The sequence below is a fragment of the Panulirus ornatus genome, chromosome 51 (genome assembly GCF_036320965.1).
Source record: "Panulirus ornatus isolate Po-2019 chromosome 51, ASM3632096v1, whole genome shotgun sequence".
NCBI classification, from domain to species: domain Eukaryota; kingdom Metazoa; phylum Arthropoda; class Malacostraca; order Decapoda; family Palinuridae; genus Panulirus; species Panulirus ornatus.
Window position 1 is genome coordinate 4397501 of NC_092274.1, and position 18070 is coordinate 4415570.

At 46.3% G+C, this 18070-nt stretch overlaps 1 protein-coding gene across 1 annotated transcript in view; it reads right to left on the reverse strand.

Moving 5' to 3' along the window:
* Window positions 1-12835, reverse strand: part of mwh (multiple wing hairs) — an 86925-nt gene extending 74090 nt beyond the window's left edge. The window contains exon 1 of the mRNA XM_071691864.1: window positions 12573-12835. The gene's annotated coding sequence lies outside the window, so the exon portion shown is untranslated. The remainder of the gene's footprint in view (window positions 1-12572) is intronic.
* Window positions 12836-18070: the final 5235 nt, after the last annotated feature.

An 18070-nucleotide genomic window follows, 5' to 3' on the forward strand; every position in this document is an offset into this window, starting at 1 on the left:
GTACTGTGACCCAGCACAGCGACGCGCGAGACACCCACTTCGTCAGGGACCCCTGCATCTCCGTCGGCTGGACAAAGAGGAGGACGCCGGGCAGTGCAGTTGGCTTATATTTATATAACTTGACGTAGATGATGACGACTGACCCGTGGGACACGTTCCTCACCAGGGTGACCTCGCGGTCGAACCCCGATCACGAGAGTGGGCTCTGGTGTGAAAGTTGAACCACCCAGCCACCGAGGGTGGAAATGTCAAGGAGTGTTTACAAAGTGGACACACACACACACACACACACACACACACACACACACACACACATGCTAGCGTTCCCCCCCTCCCGCCATATTCCCAGGAGGCAGGGAAACAAGACTGGATGTATTTGGAACGAAGAAATCTGTCGCAATTTACCCATGGAAATGATCGCCTCTTGTACTGAATAGTGAATGTAATTCAGGTTACCATTAGAGAGAAAATGTCTTTCCACGAGAGAGAGAGAGAGAGAGAGAGAGAGAGAGAGAGAGAGAGAGAGAGAGAGAGAGAGAGAGAGAGAGAGAGAGGATAATCTCCATTGTTGATAAGTATCTTATCATCATTTTGTAGAAAGTAAGAGTTTGCACACCAGGGCAAGACGAGCCGTCGGATCCTGTCGCACGATGGCCTTGAATCTGCCGGTCCGGCCACAGTAGTTGCGGTGCTCGTTGCATTCTAGAAGACCTCTCCTGACCTCCGCCGCGACCTTATTCTACCCACATTCCTCCCTCGGGTCACTGGCTGCTGCCTCATGGCCCACCTCATCTGCGCCCTGACCCCGCAGCTCTTGGCTGGGGTCGGGACGGTGACCTCCCACACTCACTGTCACTCTCTCCAGTGACCCGTGGCTCCTGATGGAGTGTGATGGAGGGTTGACCCACCTGCCTGGACATGTGGGGAGGCTCCACACTTTATCTGAACATGTGGAGAGGCTCCACACTCCACCTGACCTGTGGAGAGGTTCCACACTCCATCTGATCTATGGAGAGGCTCCACACTCCACCTGAACATGTGAGGAAGGTCCACCATCCACACCTGGCCGTGTGGGAGACCCATTTGCGTCCCCTCTCTCACGCATCCCTCCCGCACCACCCTCCACTCTCCCCTCCACCAAGAGCCATGTCATTCCACTGCACCTCGCTCCTTTCGTCACCCTCCGTCAGACTGAGAGGTCTGTCTTCGCCAGTGAAGGCGGAGGAGGGACGTGTGCCCCAACCCCCCCAAGGCCGCCACTGGTCACGATGTGTCGCCTTCTTCATTATGAAGCGAGTAACAGTTATGAAAGTCAGTATGACCAGGAGGACGGGAGGAAGAGAGAAGGGAGTCACTCTCCCATAAATGGCAAGGGAGACTGCATCATTGATGGCCCTCAGCCACCACCAGTCAGAGCCCGATGGCTCGGGAAATATTCTCGGCATTCGGTAATACCAGCCATCGGGACCTGAGCAGGAGCTCTAAGGTCCTGTATGAGAGTGTCAGGCAGCATCAGGTCCTCGACGTAGGTCCCTAGATCTCCTGACCCTTCAGGCCCGTGATGGGTCGTGTCACGGAGGCGAACCCTCGTCGGAGTCAAGATTTATATATGGAATTTCACAGAGGCAAAAGGTCGAGTCCATCCTCAAGGCCTGCAGCGAGTGCCTCCTGTAGGTGAGGGAGGGAGGAGGCCAATTAAGAGCTGCCAGGGAGGCAATATCACATCTCCCTCTGACCTGTGCTGCAGTGTTGGTAAGGGCACAGCTGCAGCAGAAGCGCAGCGCTGGCCCGGGGCGCCTTTCACTGCCTCACGATGACACAGGGGAAGCCAAGCACATCCGGGAATTGCTTGCTTGTGACCACGTCACCTTCTGACGGTGGTTGGTTCCCATCTGGTGGCGGGGGTCGCCCTGGCCTGCATGTCATCATTAGATAATGCCGAGGTGTAGAACATGTACTGAGAATGTCGTGTCATGCAATAAATCAGTGAGGCTCATGCACCTTATCTCTCTCACACACACACGAGACTCCACACACACACACACACACACACACACACACACACACACATAGATGACAGTGCCCAGCTGAAGTATTTTGTTGATGTAAAGATCAAAGGTAGATTTTGTTTTCCCTTTTCAGACAGGAAGTCGAGACCATATTTTTTTTTTTGTAGTAGATGCATGGATGGTGGTGGTACACTGGACTTTGTTGAGTGGTTTGTGTAGATGGAAGACTCGAAAGTACAAGATCTTGTGAGGCATTCGTTAATCATCAGCACGACACTACGACCCTTGACCACGGCGGTACGACCCTTGACCACGACGGAACGACCCTTGACCACGACGGAACGACCTTTGACCACGGCGGTACGACCCTTGACCACGACGGTACGACCCTCGACCACGGTAGCACGACCCTTGACCACGACGGTACGATCCTTGACCACGGCGGTACGACCCTTGACCACGACGGTACGACCCTCGACCACGGTAGCACGACCCTTGACCACGACGGTACGATCCTTGACCACGACGATACGATCCTTGACCACGGCGGTACGACCCTCGACCACGGTAGCACGACCCTTGACCACGACGGTACGACCCTTGACCACGACGGTACGACCCTTGACCACGACGGTACGACCCTTGATCACGACACTACGACCCTTGACCACGACACTACGACCCTTGACCACGCCGGTACGACCCTTGAGCACGACGACACGACCCTTGGGTATGATGGCATGACCTTTGGCATTACTCATACACATCAATACCATATTTCGTAAAGACCACATCGCCAGAAACACTGGGCAGTTTGAGTTAGTTTAACTTTTGTTTAACTCTGACGTGAGTTAGGCACTTTACAAGCACTGTACCAGCTCCAGTGCACAGGATTTTATAAATATAGGTGAATATAAGGCACTGTGGGAGTATATATGTATATATATGATTCATGTCTATGAATTGCCCATCTTCCACACCGTCTGAGTCACCCAGGTGTTTCTGTACTCCCCAGTGTTGCAGAAAGAGCATCACAGATTCACAAATGGACCTCCATCAAGGCTGGGAAGCGTTGCCATCTTGAGCTGGTCCATCTGTGTGGTGAGGGAAAGCTGTCTGCCGAAGAGGCTTGACTTGGTGTCGGAATGTCTCTGCTGTTGTGGTCAACTCACGCTGTGGTTTAGGAAAGCGTCAGTCGGTGGTGGAGCGAGAGATTCTTCTTCTTCTTCTTCGGATGAATCACGTCTGGTCCACCAGAGAGGCGGGGTCAACACCTCCTTATTGCAGAGGAACAATAGCAACAGTTGTGATGTTTCTGAAGACACACACACACACACACACACACACACACACACACACACACACACACACACACGGTGAGGGCGTGTGTGGGGGTGTTTTAAAAGTTGTCCTCAACACCTGATGATGGTGTTAGTGTTAATAACATGGACACTGATGGCCTTAATGACCCTGGGAACTAACTGGTTGACCTAAACCCCAGTTAACCAATAACCAACCAATAAAACCACAAGATGTGATACATTCTTACGAATAGTTTAACTCTGTGGGGACACAAGTTAACCACGGAAGACGGTATATATATATAAGTCACCCATATATTGAAGACCTGGAACTCGCGAATTCTAGGAAGTGAGCGACATGTAGTGCCTCAGAGCCAGTTCTTTCTACAGTAGTCGCCATCGTCGGGTGTAGCGAGGTTCCCATAAATTTCGAGGCCAAATGACATGTTGTCGTAACACAGTTGCTGTTCCTGGTTCCGCCTGGCCTTGTGTGGCGCAACCTTTCCCCCCATTTTTTATATGCAGTCTTATCATCGACCTAATCCTATATATATATATATATATATATATATATATATATATATATATATATATATATATATATATATATATTTATATATATATATATATATATATATATATATATATATATATATATATATATATATATATATATATATATATATATATATATATTCTGTCATATATATATTCTGTCATGACCTGGATGTAAGGATATTTGAGCCATGCAGTATTGGGTCAGGTTAGGTTGAGCCAGACTGACTGGTGCGCATGACACTGGTCAGGACAGACCGGGTCAACGTTCGCCCAGGTTCCCAGTCAACAGTGCAGGTCGTGTGGGTGGTCACTGTCTGGGAATGGCTGTGCGGGTTGCCTTCTGTAGTAGGGTCAGTTTGGGGGTTTATATATATATATGTATGTATATACCAGCTTTTGAAGATGCTCACCCTAACTCTCTCTCTCTCTCTCTCTCTCTCTCTCTCTCTCTCTCTCTCTCTCTCTCTCTCTCTCTCTCTCTCTCTCTCTCTCTCTCTCTCTCTCTCTCAGTGTTTTCAGGTTTAGTATCAAGTATCAAGGTAGGCAAGATCTAGTTTGTCTTCCCACGAGGATCTGTTTTAACACTTCCCCGCGTGGGAACCTAACCCAAAACTTCAGGTGGAATGCAAAATCGATCTCGTGGGATTCGAACCTGGGCGCTTTGAGGGAGAGTGGAGTGACGGCTGTCAGGTGTGTGTGTGTGTGTGTGTGTGTGTGTGTGGGTCACTGTGGAAGGAATATGAGAGAGGAATGAGAGTCGTGAGATAATAGGTTTAATTGCTGTACAGTAGGATTATTCATAACGCCTTTTTTTTATATAGGACTTACCTCCTTCCGTGAGAGCGCAAAAGTTTCTCCCGACATAAAATGTTAATGTTAACTATTAAGTGTCAAGCCAAGACTTGGGCTCCATTTATAATACAACTTGTGAGTTTGATAGATGTTAATTTAAGTTTTTCTTTTTCTTCATCGTGTTTGCTGTTTGCCTTGCACTAGTGTCTCGAGCGGCCGCCAGGGGACCAGCCTGGCGTTGTCAAACAGTCATCACTGTTGAACAGAGATGCAGAAGGCCGGGCTGCCCCGTTAACCGTACAAGGAGAGTCTAGACAAACAGATAACAGTTTAGATAGTCACCTCGATCGCCTGTTGCCTTGGGTTCGTTAAGGATTAATACCTGTTGAGGTTCCCAGTATAAGAGAAGTGCTGGGCAAATAGAAAGGGAACTGAGGAGGAAGAGCTGCCAAGCGAGACGCAAAGCCAAATAATGATAAAAGTAATTATCAACGACGAGGTTTTGCGCTGTCGGATCAACGAAATGTGTGCTCAACGAGAGAACCGGGCGGGCAGACGCGGCATACCACGTACCCGGAAACTGTGTGTGTCATAAGGCAGGACATAAGTGGGGCAGAAGGGCTGCTGTGGGCTCCTGCCTCACTAGGGCGCGACCCCCCAGGCGCTGTTCCACAACCCGGGTTTATTTACGCTTGTAAGACCCGCCAACCAGCCTCTCCCTCAGCACTGTAGCCAGGCTGGTCCATCCTCCAACTACTGTAGTTAATATTGTAAGTCTTTCCTAACACTGGCAAGTCCCTCGTTGCTTTATATTGTCTTGTTCATAGGAAATGAAAGAGATGATAGCTTTAATGGGTACGAGAGAAGAATATAATGTAAGGTTTCCAACCGGTGATGCACTAGAACTTGTCAACGATGTGTGTGTGTGTGTGTGTCATGAACCATAGACCATAAAATGTCGCAGTGGAAAGATAAGATGTTTGCTGGTGTGTCTGGCGAGTTGTGGGATGGTTGGGACTCGTCCCAGCAGCATGCAAGGTAACGGGAGGAGGGTTAACCCACTGCATACTGATGGGTCTGGGTCCCCCCGCTCTAGTGTGGGAGGGAGGGGAGGAGGACACGACCCTACTGGGTGCACTGATGGTCCATGTGTCGCGTCCAGGGCGTGGGTTGTGGACGAGGAGGACTGGTTTTGTAGAGTAGAGGAAGGGGCCGTGGTTTTTAGGGGGGCGTGGTTTTGTAGAGTGGGAATGGTGCGTTTTGGGGATGTTCTGAGACTGTCATGTGGTGTGGCGTGGTTTGCTTAGGTGGTGTTAGAGGCGTGGTTTCCGGCCGTGGATGACGTGGTTTGTTGAGGGGGGGAGGGGGTGCGTGGTATGCGGAATATGACCCATGAAAAGTGGACGTAGTTGTTTTTGTGGAGGAAATGGGTCGAGGGGCGTGGTTTGTGGAGTAGTGTGCGAAAAAGAGGTCTTGATTATATTTTTTTTGTGGGGGGGAGTGTGTGTGTGTGGGGAGAGGGGAGGAATGGGGCGCAAACCTTGGGAGGAAGAGTCATCGTATGTAGGAAGAGGAAGACTTGCGTTAGTGTGGGGGGGGGGTGGAGAGGAGGGAGTTTGATTGGCTGAAAAAAAGGGTTTAGGTTTTCCCTCTGGATCTGGATAAGGAGTCGGTCATATGAGGGTGATAAGGGGTTACTGATTACGTCATAGGTAGTTTGGCTTGTTCCTGGGATGGCATGGTTGTTATATTGCCCAGGGGAGTGAACATGGGTCGCCTCTTGGACGAACTCATTGTGGTGTGGGAGAAGAGATGATGTGGGTTGTGCTCTTGTTTGAGGGAGAAGCCGTTTTCTACGTGGTTTGTCGTTAGTGAGGAGGAGGATGTTAGCATGAGTGTAGTTCTGTTGTTAGGTTAAGGTGTTTGTGGTAGATCATTGTTTGATGTGTCTCTGCTGAGGGTTGTGGTGGTTACCGGATTGACCCCATAACGGTCAGGTCAAAGGTCAGGGTGACATACCCAAGGGTCGTACGGTCGTTCTCGAGGGTCGTACGGTCGTGCTCGAGGGTCTTACCGTCGTGCTCGAGGGTCGTACCATCGTGCTCGATTGTCGTACCATCGTGCACAAGGGTCGTACGGTCGTGCTCGAGGGTCGAACCGTCGTGCTCGATGGTCGTACCGTCGTGCTCGATGGTCGTACCATCGTGCACGAGGGTCGTACGGTCGTGCTCGAGGGTCGTACCGTCGTGCTCGAGGGTCGTACCATCGTGCACAAGGGTCGTACGGTCGTGCTCGAGGGTCGTACCGTCGTGCTCGATGGTCGTACCATCGTGCACGAGGGTCGTACGGTCGTGCTCGAGGGTCGTACCGTCGTGCTCGAGGGTCGTACCGTCTTGGTTCATTTACATCTCACGTTGTCTGCCAACCCAAAAACGTTTCTCAAGCATATAGCAAAACGTACATGGCGAACGTTTCTCGCCGTAAGTCCAGGTGTTTGCGACACTGTGTAGCCCCATTGTTGGGAAGGTGCAGCGGGTGCCAGGCGGCCTCTATACAGAATGGCTTTGTCATTTCATAGATTTCTCTTTTCTTTATTTACTTGTAAACATAGGAGTGGGTGGGAAGTCATCTTGCTTTCCACACAGATAGTGTCTTATGTGTGACAGAGAGAGAGATTGATGTATTAATGTGCATAAGAAGAGGAGGAAAATTGCTGGAATTCTTGGCTTGACCAAGTCACTTGCTGTGTTGAGTGCCTGGAGTATGTACCCTAGGGGTCAACCTTGCACTGAAGGGTCAGCAGTGTGCTTCAAGGGTCAGCCTTGCACTCAAGGGTCAGCAGTGTGCTTCAAGGGTCAGCCTTGCACTCAAGGGTCAGCAGTGTGTTTCAAGGGTCAGCCTTGCACTCAAGGGTCAGCAGTGTGCTTCAAAGGGTCAACCTTGCATCAGTAAGAGCCAGCATCATGGTTTATGACCCTTATGCCAGTCATCCTAATATTACCATCTTTATCATCATCACACGTAACCACTGCCACCATTGAAGGTACGCTGTGTCATTAGTAGCTGTCTGTTAGCATTCCATATCTCACCTGGCTGCTCCCAGACCATACCTGAACCTATACCCCAGACCATACCTGAACCTATACCCCAGACCATACCTCAGGTTATACCCCAGACCATACCTGAACCTATACCCCAGACCATACCTCAGGTTATACCCCAGACCATACCTGAACCTATACCCTAGACCATACCTCAGGTTATACCCCAGACCATACCTCAGCCTATACCCCAGACTCCCCCTCCCCTCCCCCAGATCATACCCCAGTACACATCCTTGGCCCATATCCCACCACACGCTATATAATGTAATATAGAATATCATACAGTCGAATGTGATGCAATAAATTCCTTCAGTTTTGTTCTTATATCTGCTGGAAATAGTGAAGGCAAGATATTTTGGAAAATGTCTTGTTAGATATATTGTCACACTCACACACACACACACTTATTTCTTTCACTTTTTTCTCTCTTTTTTCGTCGTAACCAGAACTCTGGGCCAGAGTCGTGCGATGGACGTGGACGGTGTTGTACTTCAAATGTCACACACACACAGAGACACGAACGTCGACAATGGCGTGTTGGAGTGGCGGAGGGGTGGGTTGGCGTGGTGGGGGGGTAGGTAAAGTCGTGGGATGTGAACGTGGTGTGTGGGTTGGTTCATTTAGTGGGCAACATGATCTGTGGAGTCGGGGAAAGTTATTTTGCCTGATCGACATAAACCGAACTTTCACTACAGTTCGAACTTGGTCACAATAAGACGGAACTGCAGTTTGAACTTGTGACAATAGAGACAGGTATGTGACGAGCTGGCGGGCCTGGCTTGTCAAGGGGGAATGACTTGACTGGTGGGGAAGACTTGTCAAGGAGGGGATGCGACAGGTGACTGGCATGGCTGGTAAAGTAGTTACCCAAGTTGGCCCTTAGGTCGTTATACAGTAAGGCCTGCCTTACCCATGAAGGACTTACTGGCTTACCTTACCTTCCCTACGGCTCTGCCTTGCCCAAAGATGTCCTCATGCACTCCATAGATGTAGTTGATAGATTTATATAGAGATATACACATCTGTAGATGTAGATCATGTGTAGTTCTCACGTCCAGGATAAATGTTGATGTGGTGTTTATCAGTGTAATTGATAACGTGGGGATTACATTGGATTACATGACTCGTAAAATGTTATGTTTTAAGATGTTTTCTTTGAGATGCCTAAGATCGAGAGATGGTGGCTGGTCTTCCCTCACCCAGCTGTCGTAACCTCCCCTCCTTCCCTTTTAGAAACTCCCCATCTCCCCCTCTTGTGGTCAAGCCCGTCTTGACCTCCGCACCGCCGCTGGTCATGATGACCCCCTCTGCCTCCACCACACACAACCGTCCACAAGACCCGCTGCTGCTAACCTCCCCCCCGTCTCACGTCCATCACAGTGTATCTCCCAGTGATCCACAACATGGCAGAATGAACAGAGAAATTCCTTCCAGTGTTCACTTCACGTCTTCATATATCACCTCTGATCCTCCCAGTGTTTGTGCTGACTTTATATATATATATATATATATATATATATATATATATATATATATATATATATATATATATATATATATATATATATATATATGGGTAACTATATATATATATATATATATATATATATATATATATATATATATATATATATATATATATATATATATATATATATATATATATATATATATATATATATATATTCTCTTCTTTCACTTGGCTTTAGGGGAACAGATAAGATCACGTCTTATTCTCAATGTAAGTGATTGCATTTCATGAATTACCTTGTTTTCTTACACTTTGGTCGAATTACTTTTGATAACTTGCTTTCAGTGGGATCTTTGTATCGTTGCGGTCTAATTACATTGTTAGTTTTCGATGTTATTATTTAATTATTTGCTTTTCTTCCTCTTACATCTCGAGGCTGAAGTGCCGTATCAATTACCTTGATTACCTTATACGTCACCAGTGTTTTTTTTTGTGATTATATTTGTGGCGTTCGTGTTACATTTATTGCCTAGTCTGTTCAGAAGGTTCCTATGCTATTGACAAAATGGCTCTCAGGCCTTTGGGAAGCCATTTAATTGAACGAGGTGGTGCTTCACTACCCCCGAGCTGGGACCTAACCATCCCATGTTACAGTCTGTGGGACAATCAGGACTGGGACGACTTTTGGTACAACACCCCCACACCACCACCACCACATCCCTGGGACAACTTATCCCAAGGTTAGGTTAGAATGCCACTCGCTGTACTTGAACCACGTCTCGTATTATTATTATTATCATTATTATTATTATTATTATTATTATTATTATTATTATTATTATTATTATTGTTGTTGTTGTTGCTGTTGTTGTTGTTGTTGTTGTTGTTGTTATAACTTTACGCAGGTGTAATTCTATTTATAAATGCACTTCAGTTATCCCTCACCGTCACCTTGAGTCTGAAGTTCAGCTTGGTCGACTGTACAAGATATAGTAACATGATATTTCCCTGCCTGTGCACTCCTATATTTGCATGGAATCATTATATCAACGATCTATATCTTTATATATATATTTTCCTATATTGATTGTCATTATATGTGACGCTCCAGAGTACCGTCACACTCCCCACTGTGGGACCCGTTACCTCTTTTATTAATGTGACGTCGTCACACGGGCCTCCATGAAGGGAAACTCCTCTCCGTTCGTCTCGCCTCGTAATAACACGCTAGCTGGTCACCGCTTCATTAACGCCATCTATTGTCCGTAATCCGAAGTTCCTGCTGGGTTTGGATTTTGTTTTTTGCATGTTTAGTGGAATATTCTTCTCTCTTGCAAGGAACTTGTTAAATGTCGAGTAATTTATTCATTTTTTTGTATTGTTTTATAAGACGTAATTTTTTTTTCTATTTTTTAATAAAGTCGAGTATTTTTGGTATATGATTTCAGTAACGCGTTAAAGTCATAATATTATGTTTGTAATATGTGGTAACTAACGAATAGGTGATTTGTACATACGTAAATAGATGGCTACAAGCGAAATAATTATTCACGTAATAATAACAATAATGATGATGATGATAAGAATAGTAATAATAATAATAATAATAATAATGATAATAATAATAATAATAATAATAATAATAATGTAATGATAATGATAATAATGATAATAATAATAATAATAATGATAATAATAATAATAATAATAATAATAATAATAATAATGATAATAATAATAATAATAATAATAATAATAATAATGATAATGATAATAATAATAATAATAATAATAATAGTAATAATAATAATAATAATTATAATGATAATGATAAGATTAATAATGATAATAATAATAATAATGATAATAATAATAATGCAATCCTTCTCTCTGCCATCTTTGAAGACCACATCAGTCCAGAGTTATTGACATGCTTCGTATCGTCAGTTCAGGTTGTATGTTGTAGTGTAGGTGTTGGTAGACTACCTGATATCGTCAGTTCAGGTTGTATGTTGTAGTGTAGGAGTTGGTAGACTACCTGATATCGTCAGTTCAGGTTGTATGTTGTAGTGTAGGAGTTGGTAGACTACCTGATATCGTCAGTTCAGGTTGTATGTTGTAGTGTAGGAGTTGGTAGACTACCTGATATCGTCAGTTCAGGTTGTATGTTGTAGTGTAGGAGTTGGTAGACTACCTGATATCGTCAGTTCAGGTTGTATGTTGTAGTGTAGGAGTTGGTAGACTACCTGATATCGTCAGTTCAGGTTGTATGTTGTAGTGTAGGAGTTGGTAGACTACCTGATATCGTCAGTTCAGGTTGTATGTTGTAGTGTAGGAGTTGGTAGACTACCTGATATCGTCAGTTCAGGTTGTATGTTGTAGTGTAGGAGTTGGTAGACTACCTGATATCGTCAGTTCAGGTTGTATGTTGTAGTGTAGGAGGTGGTAGACTACCTGATATCGTCAGTTCAGGTTGTATGTTGTAGTGTAGGAGGTGGTAGACTACCTGATATCGTCAGTTCAGGTTGTATGTTGTAGTGTAGGTGTTGGTAGACTACCTGATATTGGCTGTGTTGTGGAGGGAAATATGGTGGAGCCTCTTGTGGGTCACACTTTTGACTTACATGATTAAACCAACTTGCATTTCCTGCGCTTACTTACGTACAGGGTCTGTAAGTACAACAACGCTGAAAGTTCTCTGTTCACGTGGAGAACTGTTATAATGGTGTGTGATTGTTCCTTCAAGAACGTATACACTTGTAGGTCACTCATATTAGGTTATATATATCACACTAACAGTCCTCGAGTGGTTAAATAGCAGACAAAACATATCTGTCTCTACAATGTCTTGATGTACGAATCACCAATATTGTTACAACCCATCACTTGTGGATGGCGGGATTTCCAGTGTTTCACAGCACGTGGGGGTTATCCATAACTGGTTATAGATTTTATAAACATTCAGCAAGATATAAAAAACTATCTCAATCACGAGTGGTTGGGTAATTGTTAATTAACGTATGTGAATGCACTTTTTTTTTTTTAACCAAGTCACAGCAGTGTCATTACTGAGACGTGTTTTCAATTTGTTGATCATACTGGAGATCAGTTGAACACTTGTATGAATTCTTGTTCTTTTTTGCTGTCGGCAACAGTTCAGTACTGGAACATACGTCTTTCATTTTAGATTTGTCCACATTATGAACAACAAGTATAGATCACTGTATTATGTTGTATGTTCACTGTGATGACTTAATGTTTACCACAACAAATTGGTATTGGACGTGCGAATTCGCGAAGTGCATAGCCTTAGTGTATACGCAACACATACACACACCTTGACACATTATATACACCGTATATATTCACCGCAGAACACTGTGTATAGCTCCCGCGTCGCTCTGCAGCCTCCGCACTATATATGTGTAGCTGGCGATACGGCATACGGAGCCAGCGACACGGTATACGGAGCCAGCGACACCGTATACACCTCCCCTTGACACCGGGTAAGGAGTGAGGGGGGGCGTGCGCGAGGGAGGGTTGTGGAGGCAGCTACGGAGGGCCCGTGCTGTGGCGCGCGTGGGGCCACACTAACCTGCCGCGTCCAGACGGGCCCGTTGCTCCCGCTGCTGACTGGCTGCCCCCGCTAGAGACCGGGCCTGCGATTCCCCCACGCACTCACTCACTCACTCACGCACTCGCTCACTCACTCACTCTCCCTGGATATCATAGGCTTAGCTGCCTCTCCGAGCATACACACACACACCCACGACAGACCTCAAACACCCCGGCCTCCCGGCTCGTTCTTGAACGCCTCGCCAGTCATAACGCACACATTTCGAAACCACATTCCCCAGTCATGTGCCAGTTACACTTTCTCGTCTAGATTCTGGAGATCATCGAACGCTACAGCACCGCAAACACCGATCACAGCGTCACTACACCCGATGACGTCGTGTTCCGCTCAGCGGACGTGGTAGGCTTCCTGGGCTCTGCAGGAAGGGGGGGGGGGGGAGGGGCGCCCAGGAGAAACTGGACCTCCTGGGATAGAAAGATGATCAGTTAGGTGGTGCCTAGTTCAGCTGGGATAGGCACCTGAACACGACTAAGTTGAACTCACCAGTTCTGAGCCCACCAGCTAAGCTGAGACGAATAAGCTAAGCTTACCAGGCACTCCGAAGTCGCCAGCTGAGCTGAGGCTAATGAGCTAAAGCTTACCGGGACATCGCAAGTCTTAGATCAGTGTGTTAAGTGAGGCTAGATCGCGTTTCAGCGTCCAGCTTCTCAAATGGTGAGGCAATGTAAGGTCTTACTGGGGAGGCGGTCTACTGTAATTGTTATTTATTTGTTCTTTTCCATTGTTCTTCGTAGAGATTGTTCTTGTTCATTGCTCTTATTGTCCACTGTTTTAGTCAGTTGTTCTCCCTAAGCATTGTTCTTTTCTACATTTTTTGTTAGCTTTCTCTTTTTTTCATCTTGTTAACGGTTCTTTTTTGGCATTGTTCGTGTTGTTCTTGATAAAGCAGGATCATAATGCAACGGGCTTACGATACAACAGTTGTATAATACACCAGGTGTATGTATACTCCCGGAGCGGCTGGCCCGTTGGCTTGAAATGAAATGTGGATGCGGGTGACTGCTTGTGGCACTGAGTTATATCCCACCAGCAAGTTACTGCTGACTCACTGACTGGCTGGGGGATCAACAGTTATTGCCTCTCACAGTCTCCACGTCCAGTTACCGCTCGTAGCCGTGCGCTGGGCAGTTGGCCTCCGACAGTGTCATGCGCCACGTCTGGTAAAGCATTTGGGGTCCAGCCTTTCGTAACGCATGCGCTCAGAGGGGACTCTCTCTCTCTCTCTCTCTCTCTCTCTCTCTCTCTCTCTCTCTCTCTCTCGTAAGAAAGAATCATTTATTCATTTATCCTCGCCGAGTTATTACTCTGTGATAACCCCGTGCCTCCTCAACAGCAGAAGATATGGGTTGAAACATTTAGACGCAAGTCATGTGTGATCTCATTCCAAGGTCGGTGTTAAAATGCCAGATCACTCGTCCGGATGACCTTGTTCGTTCGAACTTCACTGCACACGAAGGTCCAGCCACGTCGTAAGTTCACAATAAAGAGAGAGAGAGAGAGAGAGAGAGAGAGAGAGAGAGAGAGAGAGAGAGAGAGAGAGAGAGAGAGAGAGAGAGAGAGAGAGAGAATTATCTCGTGGAAATGGCAAAGGATCTTGGCAAAATATACTTTCAATTAAGAAACCGGTTCTCGGTATTTGTTGCTGCGGTATTTTGGTGTCTTATGAGACTGTACTGGTGCACTGGGCGATCGCATAATGATAGCAGTGGTCGATTTAATGAAGTAATGGCTGCTAGAAGTTGAAAATATACCGTGTTAGGTCTGTGAAAGAAGGAGACGGGTTAAACTGACAGTGTTTACATGGATGGTTTCATGATGGGACAGTAGTGGGTAGGACAGGGTTGGACGCTTGGTGGACTGAGGAACCTGGAGGGGACTGGGGCCTAGTGAGACAGTAGAGGGTGGGACAGGGCTGGAAGCATGGTGGAAGGGACTGGGGTGTAGTGAGACAGTAGGGGGTAGGGCAGGGTTGGTGGCGAGGCTGGTGTACATGACTCCAGTCTTGGTTTAGTTGATCATCAGGTTAGGTTGGTGGTGGTCCAGGGTCTGATGGTGGTGGTCCAGGGTCTGATGGTGGTGGTCCAGGGTCTGATGGTGGTGGTCCAGGGTCTGATGGTGGTGGTCCAGGGTCTGATGGTGGTGGTCCAGGGTCTGATGGTGGTGGTCCAGGGTCTGATGGTGGTGGTCCAGGGTCTGATGGTGGTGGTCCCAGGGTCTGATGGTGGTGGTCCAGGGTCTGATGGTGGTGGTCCAGGGTCTGATGGTGGTGGTCCAGGGTCTGATGGTGGTGGTCCAGGGTCTGATGGTGGTGGTCCAGGGTCTGATGGTGGTGGTCCCAGGGTCTGATGGTGGTAGTCCAGGGTCTGATGGTGGTAGTCCAGGGTCTGATGGTGGTGGTCCAGGGTCTGATGGTGGTAGTCCAGAGTCTGATGGTGGTGGTCCAGGGTCTGATGGTGGTGGTCCAGGGTCTGATGGTGGCGTGGTGGAGGTCAGTTTGGTTGGGAGAGCTCGCGTCAGCTCGGACTCCAGTGGCAGAATACAAGAGTCTCATCTGTGTGTGTGTGTGTGTGTGTGTGTGTGTGTGTGTGTGTGTGTGTGTGGTTGAAGGGCTAACAATAGCCCTTATGATGCAAGATTATGTGTGTGTGTGTGTGTGTGTGTGTGTTTGTGTCTTACGAAACGCCACACTTCCTCTCCAACAACCTTGAGAGGGACTCATATTCTACATGTGGTGAGAACGTCAGTTACCGTAATAAACAAGGTGTGTGTCTGCCCCAGACAACAGGTCATGTGTCCAACTTGCAGACTGGAAGTTGTGGGTTGTGAACACGAGACCTAACCTGATTGTTGTCAGATCGGGCAGTTGTTTGGCGATGTGTAAATAGATAGATAAAACATGTTGTAAATGGAGGTCTTGCGGGAGGCTGGCTCTCACATTTCGTCACCTGTTATAACTGACTACAGTGTCGTGTGTGGTACACTGACGAGGCTGTGATCCATGTGTACATAAATATCAGTATTGGATAACACTGAGTATGTTTTGATATGTATTTATATAAATATCAGAAGATATATTGGGTTAAACTATTCCCCTGCGTCTTCTGAGAACACCTAACACACACACACACACACACAAGAGGTGAGAGACGAGGTCATCCGGTTTACAGGCCAGGTCATGCTACCATCACCACCACCACCACTTGACCTCTATTGTCTCCACCACCACACCACCACCACCACCACCACTTGACCTCTATTGTCTCCACCACCACACCACACCACCACCACCACCACCACGATTGAAAGTAGCTCTATCGGGGGAGGACATCTGGGGCGGAGTGGGAGCAGGTGGAGGGGGTTGCAGCTTTGCAACACCCGCTCCACAGTGTGTACACTCGGACTCCCTGCGTGTCACTGTAGCATTGCAGGGTGGAACAGTTGGTTGGTAACGATTTGTTCACCACTGTTAGCAGACACTTTAGAGAAGATATACCTAGAGTGATCAGTAGGAGAGAGTAAGAAAAGACCTCTCTCTCTCTCTCTCTCTCTCTCTCTCTCTCTCTCTCTCTCTCTCTCTCTCTCTCTCTCTCTCTCTCTCTCTCTCATCTTCTAAAATCACAAATTAGAATATTGCAAACAATCATCCCTTAAACTGGGGACAGAAAAGACAGGAACACACTGACCAAAACCACAAGTTAGGACTACAAGTTCAATTTGGTCGCTGGTTGCATGTGTCGCTGTACCTTGTAATGTTGTTTCACTGCTTGCCAATGCAACCCACCGCAGCGAACCATTAAGACGATACATGAGCACTTCTTTATAACTGTCAGGCCCAAGTACACCTTAACATCTTCAGGTATTGTTTGAGTGTGTGTGAGGACTGAGGGGAGTGACTGGAGAATGAGGTGTTGGCAATTGTTACCTGATTGGCTGAGTGTACAGGATTTGTGTCTATCACGAGAATTACGTACATAATACACGAGATAGATAGATAGAGAGAGAGAGAGAGAGAGAGAGAGAGAGAGAGAGAGAGAGAGAGAGAGAGAGAGAGAGAGAGAGAGAGAGAGATTTCATCTAACCTCACAGTCAAATTAATCGAGGTTGTAACAACTTCCGCCGTACCCAGGAGGTCCAATTAATCTCTTACAACAAATTAGCCACATGGTAACGGTACCAGACGTGTGACTGAAAGGTTAGATGTTTCACCACACACACAACCCTCCTCCCAATACCTCCTCCTCATCAGCGGATCACTTGTTGCTCCGAGGAGTCATCAGTCATCTGGCACCTCAGGGTAAACAAGTGTTTTGGGATGTCGTCCCTCAGACACTTATTATCGTTCACCAGTTTCCTCTCCCTCCCCCGTCCTTTACTCGTCTCGTCATGATTGCTGTTTGTTGTTCTTGCAATTGATGCCTTGTGTATGTTTGCTCGCTGTCTGTAAGATGAGGACAGTGTGTGTATCTGTCTTTATGTGTGTTCTTTCTGTCTGTATGTATGTGTAAGTGTATAATGTTGGAGCATCCTCTTGATGCGTTCATGTCACTGCTTCATTGTACGGTTTACCTTCTAGTCTTACAACACAACGTGTAGTGTTCACAGGTCAGTTACAACCAACAGATTTAATTTTGCGTGCCCGAGGATCGAACCCCGCCACTGAGAACTGAAGGCAGATAGCATACAGAGTTATTGATGTAGCCATAAACCAAAGATTCTCGTAACAATTATTGTTAACATATCTTCATGGCTCAAAACATATATCCTCTGTTCAAACTTTATAAAGTTAAGCCTTAAGAATAATATTTATAATAATGAAAAACAGTTTTCCTTAAGTAAATACGGAGATAAAAGCATTTTATGTGGTCAGTTTCAGAATAAACTTGTTTCGTAAACACTTGTTTCCTAGCCAGAGACTCTCTGCTTTCACCATAGGTGGGTTTGTGCAACACTTGCAGTTGGCTTTATGTAGAAGGCATTATCTCGCTCAACATTATTTCTGGTCATGCAGTTCAAGCAGGGTTAGAGTGTTCTCAATACTATCGTGATTTTATTGTGAACATTATTATCTTTATCATGTTTGTTGCTTTTCATATGTGTATATTCTCGTTTTTCATTTTTTCATTCCTATGTTTATATATATTACATCATTATTTATTTCTATAATGTACACATGTTATGTGATAAGTATTGTTATTTTG